Source organism: Bos indicus, chromosome 16, assembly GCF_029378745.1.
Source record: "Bos indicus isolate NIAB-ARS_2022 breed Sahiwal x Tharparkar chromosome 16, NIAB-ARS_B.indTharparkar_mat_pri_1.0, whole genome shotgun sequence".
Taxonomy (NCBI): Eukaryota; Metazoa; Chordata; class Mammalia; order Artiodactyla; family Bovidae; genus Bos; species Bos indicus.
This window is the reverse complement of record NC_091775.1, coordinates 69,568,775-69,582,359: the sequence shown is the minus strand read 5'-3', so window position 1 is coordinate 69,582,359 and position 13,585 is coordinate 69,568,775. Positions and strand designations below refer to the sequence as shown.

At 39.7% G+C, this 13,585-nt stretch overlaps 1 non-coding gene across 1 annotated transcript; it reads left to right on the top strand.

Annotated features, from left to right (window-relative positions):
- Positions 1-12,731: 12,731 nt before the first annotated feature.
- On the top strand, positions 12,732-12,838 carry LOC139176587 (U6 spliceosomal RNA). The gene has a single exon (XR_011561043.1). It is a non-coding gene; the product is annotated as a U6 spliceosomal RNA (small nuclear RNA).
- Positions 12,839-13,585: the final 747 nt, after the last annotated feature.

Genomic DNA, 13,585 nt, shown 5'->3' with positions numbered 1-13,585 from the left:
TCCAGGCAAGAGTACTGGAGTGGGGTGCCGTTGCCTTCTCCAGACTGCTTGTTAGAGTTATCTAAATGCAACTGTAATTGCCTTGGGATTTTAAAACAAAAAGGAAATAAAACAATAAACCCAGTAGATATTATTACTAACATTATTTTAAAGCAATTATTTTTCTAAAAAAACCTTTACTTTTGTGACCTTGAAAGGCATAGACAGGAAATGGAAATAGTGGGTAGGGGTTGATTATTCCTATAGGACTAAGTCCTCAGAAATAAATTGAAATTAAATTGTTATTAACTTTTAAGGAAAGTATCTATATTGAGAAGGACAATGGAATAACACTGTATTGACTGACACTACAAAGTGAATTAAAACATAAATTAAAACACATTCATGTTATAGTGGAAAATCTCCAGCACACATGCTAAATCTGGCCTTCTATTTAAATTCTTCCAGTCCCTGAGCTATGTACTGAAATGTATTAGTCCTGTATGCACCTGTGATGAAATACAGATTAGGTGAAATACTAATGTAATTCAATATAATTCCAACATAGTAAGAATGATACTCCAAAATGATAGACTCCTTTTTTTTTTTTTTTAACCGAGATAGAAAGATGTTATACTGCTGTCTTTGAAGATGGAAAAATGGGGCTGTCAGGCAAGGAATGCTGGTGACCTCTAGAATCTGGGAAAAAAGAAAGAAGGAAACAAATTTTTTTCCTAGAACCTCCAGAGGGTGCACAGCCCTGCCTATATTTTGATTTAAGCCCTGCTGCTGCTAAGTCACTTCAGTCGTGTCCGACTCTGTGTGACCCCATAGACGGCAGCCCACCAGGCTCCTCTGTCCCTGGGATTCTCCAGGCAAGAACACTGGAGTGGGGTGCCATTGCCTTCTCCTGATTTCAGCCCAGTGACACCCATTTTGAGCTTCTGATTCCCAAACAGTAGGATAATAGATTTGTGTTGTTTTAAGCCCCTAAGCTAAGCTAAGCTAAGTCACTTCAGTTGTGTCCAACTCTGTGCGACCCCATAGATGGCAGCCCACCAGGCTCCCCCGTCCCTGGGATTCTCCAGGCAAGAACACTGGAGTGGGTTGCCATTTCCTTCTCCAGTGCATGGAAGTGAAAAGTGAAAGTGAAGTCGCTCAGTCGTGTCCGACTCTTAGCGACCCCATGGACTGCAGCCTACCAGGCTCCTCCATCCATGGGATTTTCCAGGCAAGAGTCCTGGAGTGGGGTGCCATTGTGGTAGTTATTTCAGCAGCCATAGGGAATGGATACACTGATGACTGTTAATATTTTGATAGCACATGGAAAGGAAAGACGACTCCTGCCCCTCAGTGCTATGAAATGGAACGTATTTGATCTAAGCCAAGGCGTGATAAGCCTATTGGCCTTTGTTGGCAGTGGTTTAGAAATGAACCTGTGTCCCAGTTCCATTCAGTGAGGCATAAAGGGAAGACTGATGGTAAAGAGACTTCCTGGGAAGAATTTTGCTCCTTTATATAAGAGCTTTTGAGATGAGAAATCTTGCCCCTTCCTGCCTGCCCTGACCAAAGTTAAGGGAGGTTTTAATGGTTAAAGCTGCACTGAAAGACTTGACAATCATGGTGGGGAAATCTGTGGTAATAAGAGGCTGAAAAGTGTGGTCAGAAAGACTGACCAATAGCAACTAATGACTGCTTGAGGTGAAGAGAAGCTTGATATATTTCCGTTCCAGAATCGTGAAGAAAAAGCATTGTACTTGCAGTTCAGGCAAATTTAGTTTCCTGCAGGGAGTTTGCGGTTGATTCAGGAACATTAGATCATGAACTTAAGACGTTCTGTCAGAAAACAAGCATCGGACAGTACACTGGCATCATTGTTCCATTGTGGGGCTGGGAACGCACACACAGCATTTCAAAGAAATCTGTTTCTCCCACCGAGCTTTTTATGAAAGGACAAACAAATCAAGTCCCTGATACTGAACTTGACCAAGACAGACTTGCTACAGAGAAGAATTCCATGTAAGATGGGTCTCTCTGGAAGCTTCTATAAAGGAATTTCTCTCTCTGGAGAGCCTCTCTCTGTTTTTCCTGTGGTGGTGAAGAGAAGCCCAGTTGCATTTCCAGTTATCTAGGCCAGAAATCTGAGCCTCTGAATCTTTTCCTCGTCTCCTTTCCCTCCTCTAACGCCTGCCTGTGGCCTTTACTGTTTCCCGTGTCTGTGTCCTCCTCTGTTTCTTTCCCTGTTCACTTTCACTCTGTTTCTTTCCTCTGTTCAGCCTTTCACCATCACGAGTCTAGATTACTACCGTGATCTCCCAACCTGTCTCCCCATCCCCCTCTAATCCAGGCTCCAAACTTCAGGCAAATGGTGTTTTCAAAATGCAGAGCTGATCATCACCAACTCCGGCCTCCCAATTATTTGATTCCTCCGCAATCCCTGCAGGGTACAGTCCAAACTTCTGAGCCTTCACCTCTAAATAATAAGAGCAGCAGTAGCAGCAATCCCTGCAGGGTACAGTCCAAACTTCTGAGCCTTCTCCTCTAAATAATAAGAGCCAGCATGTGGCTCTTCATTGCGATCTCTGGCTAGGACTCTTCCTTCTGGCATCTTTAAGTCTAGTCAGTCAGAAGGAGACCTTCAGGTCTCTGATGGAGCCTGGCTATTTCATACCTCCCGCCCGCCTTTCATCATGTTGCCTCCTGTCCTGGAATTGAAACCCTTTACCACTCTGCAAACTCCAGTCAAACATCACCACCTCTGTGATGCTACTCTGGCCCTCTTCTCGGTACTCAGGGGGAATGGCCATGTCCTCCTTGTGCTACACCCTCCTTCAATACCATTTTGTGTGACTTTCTTACCATGGTACATTTTTGATAGTCTTAGAAATTGTTCTTCCCATGTTAGATAGTGAGCTTCTGTAGAAGAGGAATACCATTCTTAAGTTGTCTGTCTTTTGTTCAGGCTCGGTACAGTACCTGTTACATACAGGACACTCAGTTTCAGAGATAAATAAATACACATTGGTGGGATTTTAGAAAATGATTAACTTCAGAATTGATGTTTTTAGAGCAAAAGGAAACTTTTATGTATTATTTTGAATTTATATATTATTTATATCATATATTTTATATATAATTTTATATGCTACTTAGTCCAACTCTTTCATTCTATACTTCTAGACTGCACTGATCAAGTTGTCCTTTAAACACTTGAAATGTGGCTCTTTTGTACTCAAATGTTTGGCAAGTATAAAATATACACTGGATTTCAAAGGCTTAGTCCTCTCTCATTAGTAATTTTATATGATTATGTTTTTATAATGATAAGACTAAATAAAATAGATTAAAATTTAATTTTGCTTATTTGTTTTTGCTTTTTTAAATATATGACTACTGAAAAATTTTAAATTACTTGTGTGATTCACATTTGTAGCTCACCTTATATTTCTCTTGGACAGTGTGATTCTAGAACAGGAGTTGACAAACTCAGGCACATGGGTCAAATCTGACCAGCCACCTGTTTTTTGATGTCTATTAACAACAACAAAAATTGTTTTGTTTTTTTTTTTACATTTTTTTCCAGTTTCATTCTGATTATTTTCATGGTTGCATTTTAAATGTTTTTGTATATACCTATATAATAGCCTTGATTTTGCTTCTGGGCCCAGAGTCTAACATATTTATTATCTGGCCCTTTAAGAAAAAGTTTGTTGATCCTGTTGTAAAACATAAGGCCTCCTGTGTGACATAAAGTAGTGACGATAACAACATGAAACAGTAGTGACTGCCTTAATAGTGATAGCTCACCCGTCACACATTCTGTGTGTCATGATCTGCTATGGGTGCTTTGCTTGTAGTAACTCATTGCATCTTCAGTCCTTATTGAGGTAGCAACAATTGTGCTCACCATAGTTTGGAATAGGTAATCAAGACGCGAGGAAGGTAACTAACTTGCTGAAAGATGCACAACTGCTAAGAGTAGAGACAGAGTTTTAACTCAGGCACCGATTTTGAGGTTGAGAGATCAAAGATGAGAGCCTTGAAGATGAGGATCACAGTGGCCAGCCATCGGAAGTTGACAACAGCCAGTTGAGAGCCATCATCGAAGCTGATCCTCTTACAACTACATGAGAGGTTGTCGAAGAACTCAGTGTCGACCATTCTGTGGCCATTTGGCATTTGAAGCAAATTGGAAAGGTGAAAAAGCTCAGTAAGTGGGTGCCTTGTGAGCTGACCACAAATCTAAAAATCTTCTTTTTGAAAAAAGTGTTATCTTCACTTATTCAACACAACAAGAAGGAACCATTTCTCAATCAGATCGTGACATGCAATGAAAAGTGGATTTTATACGACAACTGGCAATGACCATCTCAGTGGTTGGACCAAGAAGAAGCTCCAAAGCACTTCCCAAAGCCAAACTTGCACCAAGAAAAGGTCCTGTTCACTATTTGGTGATCTGCTGCCCGTCCGATCCACTACAGCTTTCTGAATCCTGACAAAACCATTACATCTGAGAAGTATGCTCAGTAAATCAACGAGATGCACCCAAAACTGCAATGCCTGCAGCTGGCATTGGTCAATAGAATCGGCCCAGTTCTTAACAACACCCAATCGTACACCACACGACCAATGCTTCAGAAGTTGAACAAATTGGGCTATGAAATTCTGCCTCATCCACCTGACCTCTAGCCAACTGACTACCACTTCTTCAAGCACCTCAGCACCTTTTTCCAGGGAAAATGCTCCCACAGCCAGCAGGAAGCAGAAAACGCTTTCCAAGAGTTTGTTGAATCCCAAAGCATGGATTTTTATGCCACAGGAATGAACAAACTTATTTCTCATTGGCAAAAATGTGTAGATTGTAATGGTTCCTATTTTGATTAATAAAGATGTGTTTGAGCCTAGTTATAATGATTTAAAATTCATGGTCTGAAACCACAATTACTTTTGCACTAACCTAATAAAACAATTATCCATTTGTTTTTGAATAGGTTATTTGTATAGTTGCATAAAATCTAAGTACCCAATGATATACCATTTAAGGAATGCTTATTCTGTCCACCCTGTCTGCCAGCTTCCCAGACCCTTACTCTGGAGGCTGCCCCTGCTCTTCATCTGCTGCACACACTTTTTTCCCTAGCTTTATTGAGATACGACCACATATAGCTAGAGAAGAACATGGTAACCCATTCTAGTATGCTTGCTTGGGAGATCCCGTGGGCATAGGAGCCTGGCAGGCTACAGTCTATGGGGTCACAAGGAGTCAGACATAACTTAGTGACTAAACAAACCACATGTAACATTGTATAAGCTTAAGATTTCATTTGATACATTTATATTTGCAAAATGATTATCACCATAGAGTTGTCTATACACTTCTTTTTATTATACTATATTTTTGTTTCTCAGAGGGAGGGAACTTTTCCGGATTGGATAGATTGACTGTCCTCACCTGTCAATTCAGGTGAGGATATTTGTGTAGTTCACTTTGATATTAGCCACGGTCATGTGTATGGGAGACTTCCCAGGCAGCTCAGGATAAAGAATCCAGCTGCCAATGCAAGAGCTGCAGGAGACACAGGTTTGATTCCTGGTTTGGGAAGATCCCCTGGAGGAGGAATGGCTTCCCACTTCAGTTTTCTTGCCTAGAAGATCCTGTGTACAGAGGAGCTTGGAAGGTTAAAATCCATGGGTTACAAAGAGTTGGACATGACTTAGCATGTACACAGCATATGTCAGACACGAACACAGCACGGCACACACATGCGTGTGAGGTTCTGCAGGTCAGTGATTTCTAACTCTGTGTTATAAGTGGAATTTCTTGTGCAAAATGCAAGTTAAATCTGCGAGTTAAGCGATTCAGATGGGAAACACCATTTCTGAATATAAAGGAAGTTTGTTTTGGATAGTAAGTATTGATCTACCCAATGAACAACTTAATTTTTTGATTTACATCTTTGATTTATAAGTATAATCACCAGTAAAAAGCACAAAACCCATCACTGTCTCATAGAAGATCCATGGAGAATTTTGGGGGTAATATTGCTTATTGTGAACTTTCTATCCTAACACAGATTAACCCCTTCTGTTTAATAACTGTTTTTCATTTGATAATAGTTAATCTCATTTAATAATTCTTTTTGATAAAATAAGAGAAGGATAACATTGATTCTAAGCCACATAAATATAAGATTTTATAAATACAAGATTAAAATATGTCTACATCAAACGTATTTTTTCCTCTTTGTTAGTGAAAACAGGTGAATCCTCAGTTCCAGAAACTTGCAGCCTCATTCCGGTATAGGCTAAATTGACTCATGGGTGTCAGCCAAATATGTGTTCCAGGAATGAATTTCCATCAGAGGCTTTGTTTGGGAAAGAAAGATGTATATGTTTTTCAACATTAATAGAAATCATACAACCTAGTTTGTAAAATTTTCCTATAACTTGGGGTCAGATGTTTGGCTGAAGAGTCTAATACTTTTTTTTTGTTAAAGCAACTATTTGTTGAGCACTTTGTACTTGCATGTCACTGAGATAAGAGCCTTACATGTTTTAAGATGTATGAATTATTGTTTGCATGTTGCAGATAAGGAAACTGAAGTTTAGTAAGTTTCATTAACTTGCTAGATTCAAACTAGGCCTGTTTGACTTCAAGGTTCTGTAATGTAATACCGCTTGTCTAATGACTTATATGTTTTAAACTGTTATAAATCAAGAATTATTTGAAAAGAGCTAAAGGAGGTTCCTACTCAAAGGAATCTTATGGGGAGTCTTTTCATCAATCATCCAAACATGTAAAGACAGTCCTTCTAATTTAGTCTTTTAAAATTGCAACGCTCATATTTATTTTTTGTGATTAGAGAGTGGTTTAGGATGACAACATTGATTGGCAGGTTTCTAAAAGACCACATCTTTTTCTCAGGAAGAACTAGAAACTTCAGCGACTCTATGAAAAATAATCAGTGTAAAATTGTATAATCAACTAGAGTGGTAATGAGCTCCTTGCCTCTCTTTGGTTTCGCTTCTTATGTCTTAACTGCTCTTGAAAATGTAGACTCTTTTCTGTCAGTAAGCCACTACACTGGTTTGTTTTCTTCAGAGAATTAATGATACAATTTAAGGCCCAGTCCACTTGTTTTAAACCATATTTAAGTCTTCATCTGTCAGGGTCTTTAGCAGTTGACAAGCATCGATCCATCTGTTCATTCATTCTCTAAATATTGTTTGACAGCCTACTTTGGGCCAGATATTGTGAGTAGGTATTGCAAATTGAGTGTTGTACAAAACAACCATGGTATACTTTCTGATGGACTTTAGAATCTCACAAGGAAGATATTTCTTAAGTGAATAAATAAAGTTATAGAATGCAAGAGGAAGGGCAGTCTAACTTAGCATGAATTTTGGGAATAATAACTTTTAAGTAATTAAAAGTTAAATAACATAATTTTTAATTACTTAAAATAACTTTATAGTGATCAAAAGCCAAGTAATTAAAAGCCATCAGACTTCCTTCATGGTAAGGAATCCATCCGCCTACAATGCAGGAGACCTGTGTTCGACCCCTGGATCAGGAAGATCCCATGGAGAAGGGAATGGCAACCCACTCCAGCATTCTTGCTTGGAGAACAGCATGGACAGAGGAGCCTGGAGCGCTGCAGTCCATGCAGTTGCCAAGACTAGGACACGACTAAGTGACTAACACTACATGAATACCATAACCCCAACACTCTTAAGTTATTGGAGTGATCTACTTAAGATTTATTGACTGAAAGTTTATAGTTAGTATTCCTGTAAACGGTGCTTAAGATTGCTTGAGAAATTTTATCCCTCAAGTTATTTAGAAATTCTAACACTGTATTTATTTTTCTATTGATGAATTTATTCTTTTATTTAGGCATTGCAGCACTGTTTATAATAGCCAGGGCATGGAAGCAACCTAAATATCCATCAGCAGACAAATGGATAAGAAAGCTGTGGTACATATACACCATGGAGTATTACTCAGCCATTAAAAAGAATACATTTGAATCAGTTCTAATGAGGTGGATGAAACTGGAGCCTATTATACAGAGTGAAGTAAGCCAGAAAGAAAAACACCAATACAGTATACTAACGCATATATATGGAATTTAGAAAGACGGTAATGACAACCCTGTATGCAAGACAGCAAAAGAGACACAGATGTATAGAATGATAACTCTGTGTGCAAGACAGCAAAAGAGACACAGATGTATAAATGTATAGATGTATAGACACAGATGTATAGAACTCTGTGGGAGAGGGTGAGGGTGGGATGATTTGGGAGAATGGCATTGAAACATGTATAATATCATATGTGAAACAAATCACCAGTCCAGGTTCGATGCATGATACAGGATGCTTGGAGCTGGTGCACTGGGATGACCCAGAGGGATGGTATGGGGAGGGAGGAGGGTGGAGGGTTCAGGATGGGGAACACATGTACACCCATGGTGGATTCATGTCGATGTATGGCAAACCCAATACAATATTGTAAAGTAATTAGCCTCCAATTGAAATAAATAAATTTACATTAAATTAAAAAAAGAACTTGTATTGAGGGCCAGTGGTATAGCAGTCTGGGCTCTCAGGAGGCCAGAACGCATGGAGGGGTCAGCATATGATTAACGCTCAAATATGACCGCTATGTTATGAGAATATGGTGTTGGAAAATCTTTTTCAGGAGAGATGATACTACAGCAGTGAACAGAGCTTTGCCTTGAATAAAAGAAGGATGCATTCTAGGAGGAAAGAGCAGCATATATAAGGAATGCAAGTTTCGTGTATTTTAGGGACAGAAGGAACTTCAGCTGAGAGGAGAGTAGGAGTGTGGATGAAGAATGAATTTGAGGGGAGACACTAGAACCTGCCCGTGGGTTATCTGGATGTCCTGCAGAAAAGGCTGCATTTACTCCTAGTTGATCAGAAACCTCTGATTTTTATTATTTATTTACCAATATTGTCTGAATTTTTCAAGTTTACCTTTCTACTGAGAGACACACAGGGAGAATGTGTGTCTTAGAAGCCAGTTTGAGACTGTTAAAACACAAGTGAGAAATAAAAAGAAATAAAAATCTGGGCCTTGTGGGAGGATCAAGAAGGAAAGTCGACTTGAGAGACATTTGGCAAGTAAAGTTAATTGATTTTTGTTGTTGTTGAGCAGTATGATATACATGCAAGGAAAGGGAAAAATCAAGATGCCCACCGTATTTTTACATTGAGAGCCACTGGACTGTGACTCTGTTAGTTCAGAGAGAAAACGGGGAACAGAGCAAGCATGGGGCATTAGAACTTCAACACACAAGTCTTGGGAGTCACGCAGACATTCAAACCGTAGCAGCAAGATTAGCTAAGATACAAATCACCATTAAATCACAGCAGTGGTTATAATATGTAGGATAAAAACAAACCACAGCACCCCAGTTACTCCTATTTGATAAAAGAATAGAGTCCAGGTAATGAGTTTCTAGGGCTTCCCTGGTGGCTCAGCTGGTAAACAATTTGCCTACACTGCAGGAGACCGAGGTTCGATCCCTGGGTCAGGAAGATCCCCTGGAGTAGGAAATGGCAACCCACTCCACTATTCTTGCCTGGAGAATCCCATGGATGGAGGAGCCTGGTAGGCTACAGTCCATGGGGTCTACACATTGACACTGATGGATCTTTGATTTTTTTCTCTTGGGCAAGAATTTTGTCTGGTTCTATGAATTCTAGAACACTCTGATATTTCTAACAAATGAATACTTATAAAAGAGTAATGAAAATGGTATTTGCTTTCTTTTGAAATCTCGCTCCCACTTCCATGCTTATCCCACAGCTGCTCTTTCTGGCTGGGGTTTTGATTGTTTCCTTTCTCATATCCTTTTCCTCTGGATATTTTCCTCAGTCTGTTTTTTTCTTTTTTTAAATATGGCACCATCTGAGTTTTTGCCATTACAAACGTTATTATCCTCCAGGATCATTTACAGTGCCCTGAACTACCTTATCCTTGGGAAAAGAATGGAAAAAAAGTTCTGAGTTTGATATTCAATATATATTAACCTCACAAATATTTGGCCAGTTTCTACAACAACTTTTATTCACAATTTCCACTGGGGATTTTTTTTTTAATAAAGGGGCAACTAGAGTAGGTATTATTTTAGGGATTTATACAATTTAAAGCTTCTCTGCTGGCTCAGCTGGTAAAGAATCTGCCTGCAATGTGGGAAGACCTGGGTTTGATCCCTGGGTTGGGAAGATCCCCTGGAGGAGGAAATGGATACTGTCTCCAGTATTCTGACCTGGAGAATTCCATGGACTATTCCGTGGGCTTGCAAAGAGTCGGACATGACTGAGAGACTTTCACTTTCATACAATTTAACAGGATTCTTCTAAGGATAATTATGGTGTGGCAATTAAAGAGTGTAGTATATAAAGCCAATTATCCTAATTAACTATCTTTCTCCTCATCTTTTACTAGTGTATGTTACATTAGTCTCTAATGAGTTATTGAAATTTTTACAAGTATAATTTTACTATTGTTATTCGGGGGGGGGGGAGTTTACCTTACTTCTGTTACTTAACAGTCAAGAAGTCCACTCTAGAGGAGTGCTGTAGATTCAGAGTTGCCATAGTGAACCCCCTGTGGGCAGCTTTTCTCAACTGAATCCTCCTGCAGTTACGGTGAATCCTTGGATGGCTCCTTACTGTGGAGCCCAATAGCAAGGTCACAGGTGTGTAGCCCCGTACCAAGGTCACAGGACAAAAATCTCTGGAACTGACCAATCCCCATAGCAGCTGTTGCTATGAGCCTCCAGATCTAAACCTGCCAGTTCCCTGACCCCATATTGGGCAAAATACCCACCCTATTGCCCACCCTACAGCATCCTAACCAGTCACCTAATGCCACCCTTCCAATAGGAATTTTCTCTGTCTTGATGCTGTAAAAAATGGGCTACTAGCCCATGAAAGGGGTCGACTCTCCCTTAATCTGGCCTGCTGTTCTAACAGCTTCTCCCACGCTAGTAAACTTTATTCTCCTCTCATTCTGTCTCATGTCTGGAAATTCTTTTCCAGCCTGTGCATAGATCACGACACTAAGTATTAATATCAAGGCTAGGAATTTCATTTGCTTTCCACAGTCCCTGTTCTTTCTCTGACCTTTCTGTTACAGAAACAGAGAGATTATCACATACAAACTTTGATTATTTTTGCTTTGGCCCTTAACTTTCTATTGCCTTAGCAGGGCTTATATAAACTAAAGTAGAAATGCTCCAGTTCCTTCAGCTACAGTTTCTTATAAAATCTGCTTCTGAGACAGAATATGGAGTGGCAGAATTTATTTAAATCAGAACCAGTTTCCTAAAGGATACAACATTCTTCAAAGTTAAGTTATTTTAACCAACACTTAAAAAGAAACTCTAACCTGGAGCCACAGTCTTTCCAACTGGTGCCTCCCCAATCCTCAAAATCAGCTTCAAAGTAGAAAGAACAAATGAAAATTCATCAGTCTATTTTGTTAGTTGAAGAGTGGCTGATAATTGGTAAGAATACTGGTAACAACATTTTTTTTTTCCCTGAACCCACAAACAAATCTTCACTCTTTGGCTACCTTAACTATAAAGAGGGAGATAGTAATATCCTGTTGATAGGGTTGTGAACAGCATCAAATATGGCATGTGAAAACTATTTGAAATATTAAATATAAGCAGTTATTGTTGCTGTTATTGTTTTTGGTAGTGGTGATTATAGTTTTAGATGTTGTAAGAATGGGAATCATATTAATACCTTATCTTCCGCAGCCCAAGGTACAGGCAATGTTAGTGGAGAGAAAAGTAAAAAGCAGGGAGAAAGATGGTAGGAGAGGAAAGAATGTGTCTGGGATAGAGTGGGAGAGCTGATCAAGAACAACTTGCAAGGTTGTAGGATGTTCAGTTCAGTTCAGTTGCTCAGTCGTGTCAGACTCTTTGCAACCCCATGAATCACAGCACACCAGGCTTCCCTGTCCATCACCAACTCCCAGAGTTCACTCAAACTCACGTCCATCGAGTTGGTGATGCCATCCAGCCATCTCATCCTCTGTCATCCCCTTCTCCTCCTGCCCCCAATCCCTCCCAGCATCAGAGTCTTTTCCAATGAGTCAACTCTTCGCATGAGGTGGCCAAAGTACTGGAGTTTCAGCTTTAGCATCATTCCTTCCAAAGAACACCCAGGGCTGATCTCCTTCAGAATGGACTGGTTGGGTCTCCTTGCAGTCCAAGGGACTCTCAAGAGTCTTCTCCAACACCACAGTTCAAAAGCATCAATTCTTTGGTGCTCAGCTTTCTTCATAGTCCAACTCTCACATCCATACATGACCACTGGAAAAACCATAGCCTTGACTAGATGATCCTTTGTTGGCAAAGTAATGTTTCTGCTTTTGAATATGCTATCTAGGTTGGTCATAACTTTTCTTCCAAGGAGTAAGCATCTTTTAATTTCATGGCTGCAGTGATTTCCATCTGCAGTGATTTTGGAGCCCCCAAAACTAAAGTCTGACACTGTTTCCCCATCTATTTCCCATGAAGTGTTGTAGGATGTTACTTCCATAATAAATGGAGCAATCTTAATTTAATCAAAGTGGACAAGAGGTGGACATTTAAGGAGCACTTGCACCATAATTGAGTGCTTAAAGGTTTTGTTTCACTGAATCTTTACAACTATCCCCTGATGCAAGTTTTATCAGATCCATTTTGCAGATGTGAAAACTGATGGTGCTCGCTTCGGCAGCACATATACTAAAATTGGAACGATACAGAGAAGATTAGCATGGCCCCTGCACAAGGATGACACGCAAATTCGTGAAGTGTTCCATAAAAAAAAAAAAAAAGAAAGAAAAGAAAACTGATGACAAGAGTGATTATGCAGCATTCTCTTGAGTCATCACACAACTAGTAAATATTAGAAGCCAAGATCAGAAAGTGGAATATGGAAATCTACCAGAAAGGAAAATAAAATAAGTAAGAACTCAGGCACAGGCATGTGTTGCCTAAAGGTACTTGAATTTACTTCACTTCCCCTCTGTGTCCCAACACTGTACTAGCCTATTGTTATTATCGCTTGGTCACGAAATCCAGCTCTTTGAGACCCCGTGGACTGTAGCCTACCAGACTTCTCTGTCCTTGGGATTTCCCAAGCAAGAATATTGGAGTGGGTTGCCAATTCCTTCTCCAAGGGATCTTCCCGACTCAGGGATTGCACCTGCGTCTCTTCTGTCTCCTGCATTGGCAGGTGGCTTCTTTATCACCAGAGAAGCCCAGGGAGGATGCAATTTCCACTTTACTTGACTATATAGGTATGAATGAAATTAGAATATGACTGGGTACTAGATGAAATTAAAGGATCATAGCTGTGTTAAGTTTTTTAATGTATTGTTGTTATGCAAAGAAATATTCTTATTTTAAAAAATTCACCCTGAAGTACTTTGGAGTTCAATGTCACGATATCTTGGATTTGCTTTTCAATAACTGAGTAGGTGAAAAAGCAAGAAAGAGTGAGAAAACATGAGAGAGGGAGAGAGATAAAATATGGGAAAATACTGGCAGTCACTGAATCTAGGTGCTGGATG